Here is a 6,370-nt window from a genome sequence, read left to right as displayed (position 1 = left end):
GTTGAAACCTTCTAATTCGAACGACATTTTCGACATAGGTCAAAAAGCGTAAAACCATAAATTGATTAATAATCTTAAAACAGAAAAATCGATTTATCTTGTTAAAAAGGTTTTTTCAAATTTGTATCATTATGCACAAATTCAATGATCATTTTGGAAAAAAAGTGTTTGAGAGGAGAAGAATCTAAACTTTGACACACACGTTATTGATCCACAAGCATCATGAAATCATACACTGTCCCCGTCATGTAGAAATCCTCCGTCGAGTTCCTTGAATGTTCAGCGTATTTACTCAAAAACCCTTATAGTACTCTAGGTGTTTATACCGGCTGTTATCAATTTTTGTGAACTTAAATATTTACATGATGAGCTTTTCTTTAATCAATTATGCCAACGAAATCGACACATATTTTTACACTCCTATAATTTCTGTGGTTAACATTTTGTTTATTTATCTAAATAGTAAGTCATCTTAATTTGCCATACACTTAAATCTGAAGTAGAAGTAATTTATTACTTATACAAAACATTGGTATTTAAAATCATTTTTTCTTACCTTTTCTAAGAAACGTCCTATTTTATTCCATGTATGAATTCTGTATACCCATGGTAATGTATGCCAATATTGCAAAATGGTTAATGACACCAAGTTTATGCATCACAAAATATCACCAGTGCTTTCATATGGCATACACCTTGGCAAAAATAATTTGCTTCCTAGATGTGCATTATATCACATTACTTAAAAATCTTGATATTAAAACATTTATTCAATTCGTATAAATTATCTTAAAAACTCTTATACACTACTAAAAATAAATGTTTCCCCATTCACAATGTGAACCATTGATAAACAAAGTACTTCAGTTCAAATTTCATAGCCAGCATCTGAATAGGAAAATAAATATTTATGTGAGACACCCTTATTACTATATTTTATTACCCGTATCCGAATTTGTTAAATGCAATTGTAGTAATCTAATGAAAGAAAATTTAGTTCGTGTTGCGTATCAAAGTTTATGAAGTTAAAAGGACTACACAATAGAATGAAATGTAAATAAAGCTAAATGTTGTATGACTGTGCGTAATAAAAGATATAATTTCAATGCATTTTTCACCATAAAGTGTTTATCGTATAAAGATAACAGTGTTTGAATTGATGTAAACGATTTAAATTGAGCGATATTTTTATTTGATTCAATATTCCGGCTTTATTTTATCTAAAATGGTACTTATTAAGCCTAAAAATAGATATAATCAGTATTAGAAATGACTTCTTTTTTTCTTTTCCACCGTATAAAATTCAATTAATAAACAGATAAGGCTAAAATATATATAAGCAATATATATTAAATTTTATTCTATCTTTAAACAGAAATACAAATTTCAGCATCAAAGTTTTAAGAGGTTTAAAAGTGTAAGCAATATGTCAATATAGGGAATGTTAACGTTAGAATTCCACAGAGCACTCAATTTGTTGATAATTATGTGCCTCATTGACATAAGTGAAATAATGATATACAGAAAAGAAAGCAATAAAATACTTTTTCAGATTTTTCCGGGTGAGTTTGATATCTATGCATTTTAGCTTTATTTATTCTTCACGAATTCGAAGAGAATAATTTGGGCTTAAGAAAAATAATTGCGAACTTCACAAACACTTTCTCGCATTTCTTCCGAAATGGGAAAAAATATGTATTGCACAGGGTCTACACTCTTCAGATGTAAGACAAATTAGATTTAAATTGTCTTTTGATTTCTCTACTAAGATGCTTTGATATATTGTTACAAATGACTTGTGTGGTAAATGCAAGCAATGTTAACCGTGCTTTGCGAATGTTTATAGGGTAATTTCCGCTTGCATGTATAAATCATCATCTATTTTTGATTTTGATTCATTTAAATTCAATGCAAATAACAATTTGATAGGATAGATAATATACCCATGCGACCAGTACAGATTATAGTTATATACTAGTTATAGAATTTGTCTGATGTGAACTATGAAAATAAACTTCAGCTGGCGCATTCGCATCATTCGACATGGCACCAACTGTTCATTAAATCATTAATCACGTTTTATATAACAGTTGTAATGACTGATTTTCCTTTAGATTGAAATATTGAAAGATCAACTTTTCCACAGTATAGGTTAAACATAATAGGCATACAGAGATTGCGTTACTAACTGTACAAATTATACATGTTTAATGTAATAGTCATCTATGCATCCTCCTTGATCCCCAAGGAAGGTGAAGTGTTACTTCTTAAAGTCGTGTTTAAACAGATGCGATTTCTTCGCCCACATTCCGCCCGCTTGATATGACAGTAATTTCGTGTAAAAGGCTCAACCTAAGAGTGTAAAGATCAAACCATTCGTCTGCTAATATCGTCTCGTAGTACATTTCGAATTGTGCACATTGTGAAAGTAAGTGAATTGGAACAAAAATAATCGAAATAATTGACATAAAAGACGTACAATCTTTTTGGGTTTTTGAATTAACAATATAAAGTGGGTGTCATTTTAATCAAATCATATTGAATTTAATGTTTAGATGAAATTCATAATTAGATAAGAGTTCAGTAAACATACGGTACAGTATTGAAAAAAACTCATGAATTCAATCTGTTTTCACAGAAGTTTTATAGATAATAGAAATTCGTAGAAATAATTACACGTTTAATCAAAGCATTCTTGCAGTACAATAATTCCTTGTAGCACCTAATTCTGTATTTAATGTAGTGTAGCATTTAATGAAATTAGCGTTAACTGTTCAGTTTTATTAGCAAGTATGTTTTTCATCAAATAACTTCTTATGTATTTTATTGTATATGTTCAGTTCCATATTTATAGTTAAATATTTCTTTTTTTGGGCTTTTTGTGGAGGGGATCCAAAGGAGTCAAAACATTAACATGAACATTACTATTTTCTTTGCCATTATAATAAAGCACCACGTATCTTCTTCAATCTTTTTGAACACTTTAGAACCATGTTATTTCAGAACAACTTATTTGATGATCAGTTGGGGTTATATACAAATATTCATTGGCCAAGCTATTTTGAAGCTCTTTAAAAGCATTAACAGAATTTGCGGAACATTAATCTCCAGTTTCAACGGTTACAAATGGGCTATTAAAATTTTTTGTCTGCATGTGTCATGACACATAGCCATTAAATAAACAGCACCTTTATAGGAAACTATTACATTTTCCATCTGTATAAAACAGTATCATTTTCGTTAAATTGATATCAAAAGTTTGTCTATGAATATAGAGCTATTATATTGATATCTTTGATATTTTGTGTATTTTAATTTCAAAACGAATTAATGAAGAACATTATTTAAAAGGAATAAATTAAATAAATGAATAACTAAATAAATAAACACAATCGTGCTTGTAGCTTAGAATAGCATAATTCTACTTACAAATTAGTTTATTTCTTATCATATCGCTTCATAGGTTTAAATTTATGTTCATGTCATTCAAATAACCATTCTGGCAGAAACATATTTCCCTATCTCTCCGGTCATGTTTCGTTATTCGCAATTAACAATTCCAAACATTGATTTGCATAGTAGAAAACAATTTGCTAAGGTCATGTTTACATTAACGTATTTCCAATATTACAACAAATTGATAAACCTTACGCATAATTAACTTATTTGTTCCGAAATAACTCACTTCTAAAATACTGTCAATTTACGCGTTTGGTGCATATTTTTAAAACAATTATGAGAAACGGTTGCTAAATCTAAGGCCCACTCAGCCAAAAGTATCATTTTTATTTTCACTTTACTGTTATCGCTCATTGTCCATATTTCTAAACCATGGTTTTATTAGTCCCCTACCGGTTTACCGGAGGGGACTTTAGGTTTACCCTCCGTCCGTCTGCCCGTCTGTCCGTCCGTCAGTCCGTCCGTCCACAAAACTGGATCCCGCGATTACGCAAAAAGTGCTGAAAATATTTTAGTGAAACTTGATATATGGATAGATGGCAGTATGGAGATTATGCACGTCTTTTTCTTTTCTTCCTATGTTGAAAATTCTGGTTGCTATGGCAACAAATAGACTGAAAATATGGCAAATTTTACACATAACCTGGATCCAGTGATAACACAAAAAGTACTGAAAATATGTTTATGAAACTTGACATATGGGTAGATGGCAGTATGGAAATTATGCACATCCTTTTCTTATCTTCCTATGTTGAAAATTCTGGTTGCTATGGCAACAAATAGACTGAATTTCAAGATTTCTGATTCTAGTTTTTAAGTTTTTCACTATAAATACTTTATTTCTTAAGGTATTTTCTTCAAACTTTAAATATAAGTTGCTTGTCATCAACCACATCATATAATAACTTCTTTTTCTGAATGTATCTACTGCAAACTTCATATAAATGTTTCTTATTATCACTCAACATTTGTGAGTGTTCAATACTGCCAGAAGTATGCCCCTTTTGAACTTAGACTTTTTTTTTGAGAAATTGGTAATTTTTACTCCAACTTCTTCAATCATGATAGGATTTTAAAAATGTTATATTTTGATAACAGGGATGTTTAAAAAATAACTTTAGAGTGTCCTTCAGTCCATCTGTCTGTCTTTACATAAAAACTGTTTCCTGTGATCACTTTTAAAGAACCTTTTCAACAAATTATTCAAATAGGAACATAAGTGAATGGCCAATGGCCCTTCAGAATGTTGCTTGGGCTCTTACCGGTAGGGGACTTATGGATTGCTTGCAATACTATGATAATTGCTTGTTTTTTAAACATTATCCATTTATGAATTGTATCATAGTTTGGGGACCTTTCTGTTGAAATGTGTCAGAGTTCAATCGTATACATATACATGCACAGTGCGTTAACTGGAGTGCAGGTATTAGTTACCCGCACTCCAGAGTATGCCCATTGATTGGCTCATTTTTGCTGGGGTTTACTTATTGTGACGGCAGAGAAAGGGAAAGCGACAGAAATATCATATTCATATGCTCGTTCATTGGTTCCTTTTTTGTAGGGTTTCATATTGTGAAAACAGGAATGTGTTTTTATGTTTGACTATGATACAAAAGAGAAAGAACATCAAAACATTCGGCAATCTGATTAATACTCGGGGGCTACGCCCACTCATACAAATCAGATAGCCTCGTGTTTCGGCGCTCATTCTATTACTTAAAGTGGTTTAGTAGTTTGTATGGAAGTCGAAATTATACTTTATTTATATTATGCTACATTTATGTCCAACGCTTTCACATTCTGCAGAACTGTCTTACAGTGATAAGCATATAACATACTCTAGATAAATGAATTTAATACTTTGAAAAGAATAGATATACCTAGAGCGCATTGTTCCTTCAATTTTAATAAACTTCAAATCTCAACATGTAAAGATAGAAATGTTGTTTGTGCGTTTGGAATATATTTGGGAATAAGTCTTAATACAAACAAAAGCCAAGTTTGTTCAAAGAAAGAAGCAGCATCGTTTTGTTCTTTACATGCCTCCATGGGTACAGCTGTTTAATCAGATAACATTCTAATGTTGAGGAAATATCATCTACTCAAAGTCGGGACTATTACAATCATTTATAAATCTCTATTTTTGACTAAACAAAATGAAGATACATCCCTTTAAGAGTAAGGAAACTGGTTAAACTTGACCATATGAAGTCTCAAAACCAATGTGTCAGACTGCCATTTCGATTCTTAGAAAATTAGAACATAATTCTCCTTAAAATTTGATATCGTGTAATCCCAGACATCCTAAAAGTCATAAATGGAATGATCTGCCCGGAACTAAAAACATTTTCTGTCAAATAGTGCTTATTGTTGACAAATTATTTTTTTATTTAAACTATTTATCCTTTTGATAAAGATTGTTAAAAGATGCAACAGCTATATCAATTTTATTTGTTCAACATAGCTAATATTCATTTTCAAACAATAAAAACAAATCTTATTTATCAATACGAGAACTGGCATGGGCATAAATTCTGGGAGAACGAAACACTACACATAATTAATGCTTGAATTGATTTCTAGTAATTACCTATTTCTTGAATATCTCGTATTTACATGGTTTTTATTTGCGTTATTGTATGTTAACTAGGTATATGTCAGCGACTTTTCAAAAAAAATATATATATTTATCCTTTTGATAAAGATTGTTTAAAGATGCAAAAGCTACACATAATAAATGCTTGAATTGATTTCTAGTTATTACCAATTTCTTGAATATCTCGTATTTACATGGTTCTTGTTTGCGTTATTGTATGTTAACTAGGTATATATCAGCGAATTTTTAAAATCTGATATATACATCATTTACTGAAATTCTAGAAATCAGAATAATTTGCATATCAAATCGTAA

The sequence above is a fragment of the Ruditapes philippinarum genome, unplaced genomic scaffold (assembly GCF_026571515.1).
Source record: "Ruditapes philippinarum isolate M1 unplaced genomic scaffold, ASM2657151v2 ctg1433_1_1_1_1, whole genome shotgun sequence".
NCBI classification, from domain to species: domain Eukaryota; kingdom Metazoa; phylum Mollusca; class Bivalvia; order Venerida; family Veneridae; genus Ruditapes; species Ruditapes philippinarum.
This window is presented reverse-complemented; position numbering follows the sequence as displayed.